Consider the following 14540-nt stretch of genomic DNA (forward strand, 5'->3'; position numbering starts at 1 on the left):
AATTAACTCCCTTTTCAAGGGTTTCCATCAAGGTCATTGCAGGTGGCCCTGCACAGGTCTCTCCTCCTCATTTATCGATGTCACCAAGGTTTTAAGCAATGCTAGATCCAGTGGGAGTGTGGATGGGAGACCTGCCCAGGCTCTGGGGGCTGCAAGGACCCAGGGACACGTGTGTTAGGTAATCCAAGGCACTCCCAGCTGGAAAAGAGGTCTGCTCATAGGGAAATCAGAGCTGGGGCCTGGGATCAGGTCTCAGTTGTGGGATCCTTGCAGGGGGTTCTCTAGCTCTGGCTGTGTGAGGATTGTGAGTAATGAAGATGAATTTCTCTTGTCAGTTGTCATCAGGTAGCTCATCTGCCAGTAATGGCCTCTGGTTGCCATCCAGGTGCTCAGTGGGTACAGTGAGTGAGCTGCCCAGGCTTTCCTGCACCCCTGCTGCCCAGTGAGCAAAGCACTGACCAGGGTTTGCTGGTAGGGTTTGCCCTGTGCAGGGGTCACCTCCCAGGGCAGGGACCTCAGCTGGTGCCAGGTACAGAGATGCCAGTGATGGATGTGCCCCATGGGCTGGTCCTGGGAGGGTTTGAGGAAACAATCCTGCCCTGCAATCCCATGAAACTGAAGTTCTAAACATTGGCACTCTCAGGGTAGTTCAGGGATTTGGAATGGCTTCGCACAACAGCCCTGGGAGAGAAGAGAGACTGCTGGGTATCACAGAATCACAGAATCATGGAATGGTTTGGGTTGGAAAGGGCCTTGTTCCAATCCCCTGCCATGGCAGGGACACCTCCCACTGTCCCAGGCTGCTCCAGCCCTGTCCAGCCTGGCCTTGGGCACTGCCAGGGATCCAGGGGCAGCCACAGCTGCTCTGGGCACCCTGTGCCAGGGCCTCACGACCCTCCCAGGGAACAATTCATTCCCAATGTCTCACCCATCCCTGCCCTCTGGCAGTGGGAGCCATTCCCTGTGTCCTGTCCCTCCATCCCTTGTCCCCAGTCCCTCTCCAGCTCTCCTGGAGCCCCTTTAGGCTCTTGAAGGGGCTCTGAGCTCTCCCAGCCTAGCTCCAGAGCAGAAGGGCTCCTGTCCTGGAGCATCTCCATGACCTCCTCTGGCCTCACTCCAGTTTGTTCATGTCCTTCCAATGCTGAAGACCCCACAGGTGGAGGCAGCACTGCAGGTGGGCTCTCACCTGAGCAGGGCAGAACCCTTCCCTCACCCTCTGGCCACACTGTCCCATTGCTCAGGGCCAGACCAGAGGAGGGAGCTTTGCTGCTGGGGCAGATGCTGCAGCACAGGGCATTTCCAGACCTGCCTGACTCTGTGCAGGAGAAGCAGGGGAAGACAAAAACCCAAACTTCACTGGGGTCCAGTTTCCTGCAGACCCTAAAATTTCACTGCCCTTGCGAGGAGGGGGATAGTGAAGCTGTTTCCATATTCCTGGGAGATGCAGCAGCCTGAGCAGGAGTTGGGAGCACCAGCCCAGCCCATGTGAAGGAAAGCAGCTCAAAAACCAGGAGTTGCACAGCTCGGCTGTGCTGCAGGGGTTAAAGCTCTTTGAGTGCTGGGTACTTCCACACTCCTGCCAGCACACAGGGAGCTGAGGGAAAGATGTTCCTGGCTGTTGCCACGGGCATTTTGCTTGAGCAGGTCCCGAGGTGATCAGGCAGCAGAAATTGTGCAGCTCCACGTGGGACTGGCACCGCAGCAGCGCCGGGCCCTGCAGCGGGGCAGCACAGAGCAAAGCCAGGGAGAATTCTGACTGTGGTGGCAGGAATGGCCCAGGGATTCGACAGCAGGTTGTAAGAGGAGAGACTGGAGGAGGTAAATTTATATAGTCTGGAGGAGGCTCAAGGGGAGACACGACCAGAGTCTATAAATATACGCAGAAATAGAAACCAAGGGAGGAAATTATTCAGAAGGAGGGAGGACAAGGAGCAGTGCCTGAAGCAAAGCAAGAAAAGTTTATTCTGGGACTTGCATGGAAGGAGAACAGCCTTCAGCACCCAGCACCTGGCTGGGGTGGGGTCCTAGCACTGCCCACCCCTCTGATGCCCCCCAAAGCTGGATACTCCCCTCCTGACACAGCTCTGCTGTGTTTTACAGTAGCCCCACCTCATTTCTTCCCTGCCAGCCATCTCACACGGGCATCTGGCACCCAGCCACCCCAGCATGCCTTCGAAGGTTTAATAAAACAGATTGAGATGCACTTGGGCTTGTGGCTTGACAACTGGCTCCCCTTGGACAGGAACATTTGCCTTCGCTGGGTGACAATGCTTTGAGTCCGTCGCCTTAGGCACTGTGGCTCATTGCTAGTCATCTCTCCAATGAATAATACACAGGCCTGAATATCTGTCTGCATACATCTTCCTTTTCTGTAGGATAATTTAATGTTATCATTGGGCCTCCTGCTTCAAAGATGAAGAGATTACTTCGAACTTGCAGCCTGCAACCACAGCCATTGGTTTCAAACGTCATTAAGTTTCATTATAACAAATAAACACTGCAATGACATTTATAAGTTACCAGAGAGCACAGAAACACAAATATGAAGCAGATAAACTGCATTTGATCCAAATAATTACTGCAGGCAATATCGAGCTTAGGCTGAGCTGGCAGGCGGGTGCTGGGTAATTTATAGGTGTCCGTAAGGCACTGTGGTGCACATTGCTCCTTAAAAATGATGATGATGGCTATGTGTCTCTCTCTAAGGCCTCAAACAGGTTATGTTCCTGCCGCCTTGAAGGCAGGGAGCTTTTCCTCAAGTCAGAAATGAACGTGGCACAGGCAGCTCTTACTGTTTGGGGACTTTCCTTTCACCATTCCTCAGGATTTCAGCCTGAGAAGGGACCTGCATTTGAAGTTTGTTCTGATTTAAGCTGCAAAAGAGCCTTGTTTGTTTGTTTGTTTGTTTGTTTTTCCTTAGGGGTATTTATCCCCACTGCGAACAAGTTCTCAGGAGTGGGGAATCCTTGGGGAGGGATTTCCACTGATTTGCTCCAAGGGAGTATAATTCTATATTTAGAGAATAATGCAATACTAGAATACACTGACTTGGAAGGGATCTACAAGGATCACAAAGTCCAACTCCTGTTTAATGATAAGGAAGTTCCTTTCATTTTTGACTCCTGGCTTTACACTACCAGCTCTGAACCCTGAGCAAGGGCTCCTCTACCAGCAAACCAGGTGGAAAAGCCTTTCCCCCGGCTGTACCCCGAGAACCTGAGTGCAAGGGCTTTGTTGCTGTGCTGGTTGTGTGAACTCTCCCAAAGCTTTGCCTCTGCCCTGGGGTGGGAGCACATCATCTCCTAAGTGACCCCAGCAGAGCTTGTCATTCCCGAGTCCTGCAGGCAGCGCCCAGGAGGGGGTCAGACACGGCTGAGTTTATTGACGAGCATCTCTCATTACCTGCTAATTAACACAGCAGGCTGGGATGTGCTAATCTGCTCTTGGACCGGGCTTTTGCACCAGGCAGCCATTGACTCTGCAGTGGGGAACATTGAGAAGGAGTTGGTGACAAAACAAACAGCAAAATCCGTTAAATAATCCGAGTTAAATAATAATAATCCGTGTTAAATAACCCGAGTTCCCTCCGAGCCTCCCTTCTCCCCCAGCAGGGAAGGGGAGAAGCCACGGGGTCTGTCTGACAAGGCACTGCCCCTTCCCTGGGCCTTCTCCCAGGGCTGCACCTGGGCTGAAAAAGCAGTTGCAGGGCTGTAAATATTGATGGGATTCATGTTGTTCTCATTTTTCATGTTTTTTTTGCTTTACTGGGTAAAACCCAGGTGAAATGCATCAGCTGGTTGTTGTCAGCAGTGGTGCAGCCTCTTCCATGATGGATAAATGTATTTTCTAGGTGTTTCCTTGGCTCTGGGGATAGAGTAGCCAAGATTCTCATGGAGGGAAGCTTTTATGAAACTTCCACATATAGACAGAGAAGTAAGTGAATTTTTAAGCACCTTCCTGGGATAACAAGATGGGCATGTGTGTGAAACATTTCCTGCTCAGAGATGATCTGCTCCCTGTCTGTTCATCTCAGCATCTCCAACCCCTCCTTCCCCCTGCCACTTTTTGGCAGGTCTTCCTCCTGCCACTGTTTTTGTGTGTGTGTATTGCATATACTTCACTTCAGGCTGTTTTTCAGAATAATTTGTTTTAATTTTAAATATGAATCTTGCATGTGTTAAAAAAAAAATGCACATATTTACAATCACTTCCACTTGTAAAAATCCAAGCAAACAATAATTATAGCAGAAACCTGCTAATTCTCACTCCACTTCATCTTCAGAGCTGATAATTCACAAGCACAACCCCAAGCAATCCCACCCTGTTGTGGTGAACAGCAGGAATTGGAGCAAGTCCACAGCCTGCTCTGCAATATCCCAGAGCTCTTCTGGCCAGGAGCTCCCCCAAAAGCCACCCAGGTGATGTTTCATGCAGACAGCAGCTTCCCAGCCTTCCAGGGCAATAATAAGATTTATTCCTGCCTTCTTTTCCCTCCATCCATGAGCTTTGGTGCCACCAAGATGTTTCTTGTTCAGGGGGATATCTGGTGAGGGAATCTTCAATGGTGGCACTTCCAACACCTTCAGAGATGGAAACTCCTGTAGAGAAACTCATTTAACCACTCCTTGGATGGATTCTCCAATCTGTACAGTGTCTCACCAATCTGTAGCAAGGCTAGTTAAAATTATTGTGAGAAGGAGCAGAATTTCCCATTCTTTTTAATGTTATGGAATCCCAGAGCAGTTTGGGTTGGAGGGGACTTTAAAGATCATCCAACCCTGCTTCCAAATGCAGAGAATGTAACATTCAATATCTGCATTTTCTGTTCTGAGCTGCATCTTCATTCTGATTTCTCTCCATGCCTCATAGCGTGCGATAACAGATTTTGAAAAACGAGGGTGGAAGTGAAACATGGTGCGACCCAAGGCAAGCTCTTTGCTCTAATTTTCCACCCCGTGAACTGCACAACTTCCAGTTGCTGCTCTTCCTGGGAGCAGAGCCAGACTTTGAAATCTCCAAATCGTTTGTGAAATGGATTATTCATCCTTCTCGTTTTCCTATGGACGAGTGTCCTCTGTGCCCTCTAACTCAAAGATGAGCTGAAATTTAAAGGACTCTATTTCAAAAGAGCAGTCCTGATCTGGGAACAAAGGGTGGGCAAAGGGGATGCACTTGGGTTTACTGTCATGCAGGAAAAGAGAGATTTCAGAACATCACAAGGGATAAAATCCTTGAGGATTTTATCTGGGAGACCTGGTGCAGGCAGGCTGCTGCCCACTGTTTTGCACATCCATTGTTGTTTTTAGAAGGAAAAGTTCCTTTTTCTTCTCTGTGGATTCAAGTGGGAGGTTTTAGGTCCCAGGAGTGTCTGTGCAAGACTCCTGCAGCTGGGGACCTGCCACCTCCTTTCTGAGCTACAAAGAGTTATCACCCAAAAAGCAGCAGGAGTTGCCACAGAAAGAGCTGCTTGGCTGGAATTACCAGAGCAGGAGCACCCCCTGCTCTGTTCTCCCCACCTCAGCCCATCAGCCTGGCCTGGGGAGTTGTGCCAGGACATTACACCTTGACAGGAGAACAAATGGTGATTTCTTACTGTGCCACAGCCTCCTCAGGAGCACCGGTAACAAAATAATTCTTGGAGTCATTGGCAGTGTGCAGTGGAGCCGGGCCTGCCGGTGGATCAATGAGAGGAAATCTATTCCCCTCTGCTCTTGTCTCCATGAGGGATTGGTGCTCAGCGCCTGCCCAGGGTTTCCAGTGCCTCTGGAACAGCTGCTGGTGCCACTGCCCTTGTTCCCAGGAAGGACAGGCATCACCCTGTGCCCTGAGCAGCCTTGGCAGAGGCTCAGAGCTTACAGCTGCCCTTGGAGAGGGTGCCACGGCAGGCCAGGCACTGGGATGAGGTGCTGGCCCCAGCCCAGGGTGGGGGGAGCTCTCACACCCCTCCCCTCCACCACAGCTTTAGTGACACCACCAGCTTTGCCTCTGGCTGACCCTTCAGCTCCTCTGCAGCCCCCCTGCAACACCTCGCCTGCTTCCCCCCTCCTCCTGTGCTGGCCCTGGGTAAAACACCACCTAATCCAGCTTGCTGCCTCTACCTCCAACCCTGCAAAAGTCCTGAGTGCTCCAAAGCACATATCCCAGCTCTGGAAGCTTGTCCAATAGGAGATAATGCTGCCTGCTCAGAGCTCGGTGCTATCTGGGCAGCAGGAGAGGCTGGGAGAGCAGAGCAGCCTGGAGCCATCCATGGAACCAGGAGCCATCCAAGGAGCTTGGAGCCATCCACGGAGCCTGGAGCCATCCATGGACCCTGGAGCCATTCATGGAGCTCGGAGCCATCCATGGAACCAAGAGCCTTCCATGGAGCTTGGAGCCATCCATGGAACCAGGAGCCATCCACAGAGCCTGGAGCCATCCAGGAAGCCTGGAGCCATCCAGGGAGCCTGGAACCATCCATGGACCCTGGAGCCATCCATGGAACCAGGAGCCATCCACGGAGCCTGGAGCCATCCACAGAGCTTGGAGCCATCCATGGAGCTTGGAGCCATCCACGGAGCCTGGAGCCATCCACAGAGCTTGGAGCCATCCATGGAGCCTGGAGCAATCCATGAAACCACGAGCCATCTAGGAAGCCTGGAGCCATCCACGGAGCCTGGAGCCATCCACAGAGCCTGGAGCCATCCACAGAGCCTGGAGCCATCCAGGGAGCCTGGAGCCATCCATGGACCCTGGAGCCATTCATGGAGCTCGGAGCCATCCATGGAACCAAGAGCCATCCAGGGAGCCTGGAGCCATCCATGGAGCCTGGAGCCATCCATAGAGCCTGGAGCCATCCAGGGAGCCTGGAGCCATCCATGGACCCTGGAGCCATTCATGGAGCTCAGAGCCATCCATGGAACCAAGAGCCATCCATGGAGCCTGGAGCCATCCACAGAGCCTGGAGCCATCCAGGGAGCCTGGAGCCATCCACAGAGCCTGGAGCCATCCATGGAGCCTGGAGCCATCCACGGAGCCAGGAACCAACCATGGAGCCTGGAACCATCCATGCAGTCAGGAGCAATCCATGAAACCACAAGCCATCCACAGAGCCTGGAGCCATCCGCAGAGCCTGGATCCATGCATACAGTTGGAATATTCAGTGTGATCCAGTCTGTGAGGTCACTTGAATGCAGCTTTTTGGTGCCTCGATGCAGTACATTAGTTTGTTTCCTATCAGTGCAGCTCCCAGGAGCAGGCATTTAATCTCACCAGAGGTAATTCTCCAGGCTGCTGCTGGGAAGAGTTTGCTAATAAATATCCCACGGTAAAGATACTCTTACACCTTTCCCAATTGGCAGCTAATAACAGCGCAGCCGATGACATTTCAGCCCTTTCTGCATGGCTGATCAAACTCCTCACAGTGACTTTGAAAGCAGTGCTGGGATTTCATGTGGGTATCAAAGCCAGCAGAACACTCGATAGTTCAGATCTCTTGCCTCTGTGACTAATAGACAAAAAGATCTCTGAAAGGTTTAATATCTTACTCAAAATTTCCCCGTTTCCTGTTTGAAGCTACTTAGTGGACACAGTGGGATGTTGATGGTTCCTCTCAAAGCAGTGCCTGGCAAATATCTGACATCACTGCGGGATGAGCTCAGCTCAGCACGTGGGCTTGCTGAGAGCTGGGCCAGGAGACAGCACATTCCCAGAGGCCAGGCAGGAGAGCAGAGCACTGGCTTTGCACCTTAAACCCTGCTCTGGCAGCTGGTATTAGGACAAGATCATTTAGTTTGAAAAAGACTTAAGATCATCAAGTCCAACCCTCAACCCAGCACCTCCAACATCTTCATCACTAATCCCACATCCGCCCCAGGGACAGGGACCCCACCACTGCCCTGACAGACCCTTCCAATGCTTTGCAACCTTTCTGTGAAGAACATTTTCCTAAATATCCAACTTAAACCTCCCCTGCTGTGACTTGAAGCCATTTCCTCCTGTCTGTCCCTCATTCCCTGGGAGCAGAGTCTGACCCCCACCTGGCTGCCCCTCCAGTCAGGAGCTGTGGAGAGGGAGAAGGTGCCCCTGAGCCTGCTTTCCTCCAGCCTCCCTCAGCCTGTCCTGGTGCTCCAGCCCCTTCCCCGGATTATTGCCCTACTTTTCATTGCTTTTCCTGGGCCTTTGTTTGGCTTTGGTTTCACCTCAGTGCATCCCACACCTTCCCCTGGGAGCTGCACAGGCGGCTGGAATCAACAGGGAGCCCCAGGCTGTGCTTCCAGGGAAAGTCTCATGTCCCTGTGTGTTTGTGAGTGAGCAAAGCACAAACTCAGCTCCTGCTTCCCTCTTGGAGCAGGAACACCTCTGCCAGGTCACACAGCAGGTCAGTGACCAGCACCACGCCATACACCTGAGTCATCCCTTGGCTGACGTGTTGTGCTTTGGTTCCTTTCAAGTTGAATAATTCAGCACTGAGGCCACATGAGCCAGACTCAGTCTCTCTAAAAAAGACCAAACTGACATTTTTGTTCAAATGGATTTGATGTTATTTTCTCCCCAAGGAAGCCAAATTTTTAAAAATGGAAATCTTATGCAAGGGCTGAACTCAAGCTACCTCTCTTATTTGTGCCATGAAACCCAAAGAAGTGTCTGGCATGGCTGTGGCCATCACAGCCAGGGGCTGTCCCATGGGGAAGCTGCTCCACGTCTCCTCACTGGGGACAGCATCACTGATGCCATCCCTCTGCTCCTGTCTGGGCAGCCACAGTTGTTTGCTTCTCTGATGGTGTAAGAAAAGCTCATCTCTGTCTTTGTCTGGAGAAATACTTGCCCCTGGGAGCACGTGGCTCCCTCTTTCGTGTGCTCTGTACCCGGCCAGGCCTTGGGCTCCAGCTCTGCAGGTCTGGGTGTTGTGTCCCACCAGGGAAGGAATTGGGCTGCAGGCAGGAATGAGTAGCTCTGCTGCCTGCACGGCGCTTCCCTGTGCTTCCCCAGGACTGACAATTCCAGAGAGCTTTGTAAATAATGTAAAGCTTTTGTCTGCTTGCTCATCCCACTCATCTGAAAATCAATGCGGGCGCGTGCTCTGGAGCACGATGGGCCCCGTGCAGGGGGCTGGGTGTCCTTGGCTCCAGGGAGGGACCCAAAGGAGCGCTGAGAACCAGCCTGTTTGTCACAGGGCCATAGCAGGAGCTGCGTGGGGTGGTGCAGAGCCAGGCCCTGCTCTGCTGGGAACGTGTGGGCATGGAGCCATCTCTTCCCAGCCCTCTCCATGGCCAAGAGACAGCTCCATCCCCAGGTGTCGTGCCATGAGAAACCAGCCCCAGGCTGGGATATTTTCCTGAAATCAGGTGTAATTTCAGCCCCTGGGTTGAAATGCCCTGATTTTCATCGGGCAGGATCTGCTTGGTCTGAAGACAGCCCCTCCTGGGATGTCGTGTAGGATGAGGATGTCTCACAGCAGCCCCTTGATCATCCTCCTACCACGTGTCGTGACGGCTCCAAGCTGAGGGAAGGATCAGCTCTGCCCACTGAGGGACAAGGAGAATGTCCCACCACTCCTAATCACCAGGCCTTTCATTTCAGAACAGTAATATTTTGACAAGGAGCTCATAGTCCTCCTTCTCCACTTCTGTGCTCTCCTCAACAAAAAGGACTAATTCTTTTCAGAGCACAATGGACATTCAAAGCTTCACTTACATAAAAGCAGCCACAATGTCTCCATTTCTAATGAGTCATTGTTCCCTCGGTGAGTCCCTCGCTTCCTACTACAATACTCACTCCTCTTGGGTAATGAAAATTTAACTTTCTGCTGCTCCCGGCTGCTGGTTTGGGCACAGGAGGCTGCAAGCTGAAATAATTCAGCCAGGAGCTCATGCAAACAGATTTCAGCCTTCAGAGAGCTTTAAAAGCCTGTCACAGACTCTGGCTTCAGCCATGGAAGGGGCTTCAAGGTCCTGCTGCAGCACAGACCATGGCAATGTCATTGTGCAGGTGCCTTCCTCTGTTTTCTGGGTTGTTAAACAGGATTTTTGGGGCTTCTCACCATCCGTGGGCGTTGAGACATCTGAAAAGCAATGCCCTGGCACTGGCAATGTTATTTCTCTTGGAAGTCACAAACAGAGAAGAGTCTCAGCCTTTGTTTGAAAGAACAAGGCGACATTACAGAGAAACACTGAGAAACAGGAGCCACAGGTACAAAATCCATTACGGAAATATAAAGAGTTCTAAAGTGGTTCTCTCTTTTCCCCTCTTTTTTTCTTCCTTTAGCTTTTACGGTACACTTGTGACTTCACAAAGATCCTGCCTGGGGTTTTTGAAGGCAGGGTTAGTGTCCTTGCCTGCTTGCTCTTCACCGTGGTGCCTTTATTGTCCCCTTTTGTTCCTGCCCCTCGGGATTTCAGTGGCTGCAGAAGTGTCCCCATGAGAGAGACTCTTAGAGGGAGCTTGGGGGCCAGCAGGGGGGTCCTGCTTCCTGCTGGTGCCTGGCAGCTCCTCAGGGAAAGGGGAAAAGCAGGAGGAGATGGGAAGGCTCTGGGATCAGGAGCTCCTCTGGTCACAGCAGGTGACCAGTGGTGACAGTGCACTCCCAGCTGCAGGGCAGCTCCAGAGTGCAGGTGGGACACTGGGCTTGTGCTGGACCCTGGCCAAGTGGCATCATTAGCATCTCATTTCCATACCTGTTTCCTTTGAAAACAAAACCAAAAAAAAATCAACAATTAATTCAGAGCCCTGAGCTTTGCTTCTGCTCAGAGCATCTCTGTGCTGGGTGAGCAGATCCTGACATGGACACTCTCAGGGGCAGGGGCAGTGCCCAGTGACTCCCTGTGAAGCTCCCAGGAAGCCAAGTGTCAACTGAGTCATTTCTTTGAAAATATTCCAAGTCTTTACACTTGAGGGAAGATGGGATGTGGGAATTAAACAGGGCTACACTTGGGTTGGGAGCACATGGGCATGTTGTTGTATCTCTCTGCTGTGCTAAGCAGCACTTCCCAAATCCAGATTTGGGGATGGTTTGTGCAGCAGGAGGTGACAAGGAGATGGGTGATGAGGGTGCCATGCCTGGACTCAGTTGGGCTCATGTGGTGGTGAGCTGTATCTGCCTCTGGGTTCTCAGCACAGGATGGACCTGGAGCTGCTGGAGCAAATCCAGAGCAGCCCAAAGAGATGCACCAGGGCTGGAGCCAGGCTGGGAGAGCTGGGGGTGCTCACCTGGAGAGGAGAAGCTCCAGGGAGAGCTCAGAGCCCCTCCAGGGCCTGAAGGGGCTCCAGGAGAGCTGGAGAGGGACTGGGGACAAGGGATGGAGGGACAGGACACAGGGAATGGCTCCCACTGCCAGAGGGCAGGGCCGGATGGGAGATTGGGAATTGGGAATTGTTCCCTGGGAGAGTGCTGAGGGCCTGGCACAGGTGCCCAGAGCAGCTGTGGCTGCCCCTGGATCCCTGGCAGTGCCCAAGGCCAGGCTGGGCAGGGCTCAGAGCACTCTTGGGACAGTGGCAAGTGTCCCTGCCCAATGGCAGGGGCTGGAACTGGATGAGCTTTTAAGTTCCCTTCCAACCCAAACAATTCCATGACTCTCTGATGAACTCCTACCCTGCGGAGATTTGGATTAAGCAGCATTTTTTGCTGAAACTCTTTATAGTGGAAAGGGAGAAGCTGAGAAGCTCCTGCTTGGCCAACAGGTTGGAGTCAAATCTCCTGCTTTGAAACCAAAGCATCATTTTGTAATTCCATTTTAAACATTCCTGGAAAAATACCCAACTGACATCTTTCAGCCCATTTTCTTGTAGCTGAAAACGCTCAGCCTGCATTTGTAAATCACCCTCTCCCAATCTCCCCATTTTCAGTTATTTTCTGTCAAGTATCTTATCTCCCTTAAAACTTTCTGCAAATTACTTGTTCCTTTGACATTAAGACATAAGCTGTAACGTGGACAGGCCTCTGATCTTCCAAACCCAGTTAAACCCAGTAATCAGACTTTAAGCTGATTTGAAAGTGAGCTGAGCTCTATCTTCAGTACTTTTTTCTTTTTTTTTTATCTGAGATTTAGGGAGAGATGATCCTGCTGTGGAGCAGGGACTGGGCCAGGTAATGCTCTTAAGGTCCTTACACCCATCTTTCCTCTGCTGTGACTGAGTCTGAGCTGTTTGTAGCTGAAATGGAGCCTTGGATGAATAAAAAATGGCTTTAAGTGACAATTCTTCACACTGAACAAATGCAGGGAAGGAAAATACAGGAGACATATGCCTTGTTTCTGCTCTGATTTTCCATGGCCATCAGCTCGTCTTTAAAACACATCAAGAAATAAGAGGAAAAGGAAAAATAAAACATAAAAAGAGCTTCATTTCCAGCAGCAATTACGAAATGAAGCCTGTGCTTAATGGGCATTTGCAGAGGGCACAGACACCACTTTGTGCCTCTGCGTTCTCATTAGGGCTCGTGCAGCTCCCAGCTGACAACCTGATAATTCTCACTGATAAAACAAATCTTTTTGGGTTATTGCTGCCTTCCTGCGCTGTCCCTGCTCGCCCGGCTCTGCCTTGAGAATTGTCAGGATTACAGAGTGAGCTGTGAAAACCCAGTTAGTGGGTGGAAAGTATATATTAAAATAAAACAACAAAACAACAAAGCAAAACACCCACTTTTTCTGCTTTCTGAGTTTTCTCTCTGATCCCACTTTCCCCTGTTATCCTAGGAGTGCTTCTCCTTTATGAATCCAAAAAGAAAAAATACAGAGCTGACTCGTATTCCCTTTGAAATCAAATATTCAAATCTTATCTCACAAGGGTTGTGTCAGAGGCCACCAGGAGTGCCTCCCAGCAGGAAAAATAGGAATTCCCTCTGGAATTAACCTGGCCTGTTGAGCAGGCAGCACCACACCAGGAGCCACCACTGTGATCTTTTGGAGTATCTGGAGTGAAAATCAGAGTTTCTTGGAGATATGTGGGTGCTGGGAGACCTGGGGTATCTGAAATACTCAGGAATAAGGTGCCCAAGGTGCTCCTGGAGATCTGCAAAAATTTCAGCTGGGTTTTTTACCTTTGTGTAATGTAAAACATCTGGAATTTTGAAAGAGCAGCTCTGTTTTTGCCTGTGCTCCTTTAGGTGGCTAAGGGCGAGCTGAAGCTATAATAAATTAAATTGAAATATAAGCACTCATGTGGGGGCACACGTTGGTTCAACAGCGTGAGCTGAAAATGATGGAGTTTTGGAGCCTTGCCCTGTAGGAAAGGCCCTGCAGCTCATCTGGAAACAAGTTCAGATGCAAGAACTTGTGTCACACTTAACCTTGGTTCTGGATTAATCATCAGTCAATGATTAAATGGAGTCGGTGTAAATTAGGATTGAATTGATTTGGGGTGGATCACATGGAGACTGTCCCGCTCTGACAAATTGGTTTTAAAGAGGAATTTTTCCTCCAGCCCAGTCCCCTTCCAGTGACTGAACAGACACCCAGTGGAGGGCACAGGGTCCGAACTCCTGCCTGATGCAGGGCATAATTCCTGCCCAGGGAGGCTCCTGGTCTCACAAAGGTAACTCAGTGAGGGGCAATTCAGTGGTTCTGCCTTTCCCCCAGCACCTCTCTCTCCCAGATCATCTCCTGAATCCAGAATCAGAGCAAGACTAAGTGGGGGCAGAGCAATTGAGGTGCTCTACAACCAACCCACACAAAACACTGTACTCGCAGGAGCCCAGATATCTGCACATTTACCTGAAATGGCCCCACATTTAGGACCTTCCAGCTTCAGACTGTGGATCTGTAGAAGTATTATGGGGTTGTCCCATGCACTCATTATGGAAAGCAAAAAAAAAAAAAAAAAAAAACAAACCAGCAGGATTTAACACTTTGAATCCCTGGAACGTCCAAGGCCAGGTTGGATGGGGCTTGGAGCACTCTGGGATAGTGGAAGGTGTCCCTGCCCATGGCAGGGGGTGCAATAAGATGGTCTTTAAGAGCCCTCCCAACCCAAACCATTCTGGGATTCTCTGATTCTCTGAATAATTTTCAATCATGGCAAAGCTGAGGGAGAGTGAAAATAAAACTTAATGCTGAGTAAACTCTGCTGTGGAAGAGGTTACAGTGACTGGCATGCTTCCCATGGAAAATGAGAAGTGCCATGTCACACCTGAGGTGTGAGACGTCCCACCAAGGCAGGAGGTGACCCAGGGGTGGGATTTGTCATTGCAGCATTGCAGGTAGGGAAGGGTGAGGAAAGAGATTTGCCAGTTTGACAATGCAGCTTTGGAGAAAGGCAGCGCTGAGCCAGAGCTGGGCCTTCCTTCCCCTCCAGATGTGTGGGAAGCTCCCAGCAAACGCCAGGAGGTTACACCTGGGGAGGGAGCAGAACAGCAGCAGTTGGCTGTTTCCCTCCATGTTTTATAGCAGGTTGTTTCCTTGCACATCCTGATTTCAGAGAGCACAGGAGGTGGGAGCAAGGCTCAGAAGCAGAGGATCAACATCCTCTTTTATTATGTGTAATATAAAATATTGCTGCTGCTGAACATCCTGCTGCTTCTCTGTCTGTGATCATTGTGGCTGAAACACTACCACCACAATTTGGAATAA

The 14540-nt window shown here is 50.8% G+C and overlaps 1 protein-coding gene across 6 annotated transcripts in view; it reads left to right on the forward strand.

Annotated features, from left to right (window-relative positions):
* The window catches only part of KIRREL3 (kirre like nephrin family adhesion molecule 3), a 385133-nt gene that overhangs the window by 258730 nt on the left and 111863 nt on the right, over positions 1–14540 (forward strand). The gene's annotated exons all lie outside the window — the stretch shown is intronic.

Source organism: Lonchura striata, chromosome 24 (assembly GCF_050655825.1).
Source record: "Lonchura striata isolate lonStrDom1 chromosome 24, ASM5065582v1, whole genome shotgun sequence".
Classification (NCBI taxonomy): domain Eukaryota; kingdom Metazoa; phylum Chordata; class Aves; order Passeriformes; family Estrildidae; genus Lonchura; species Lonchura striata.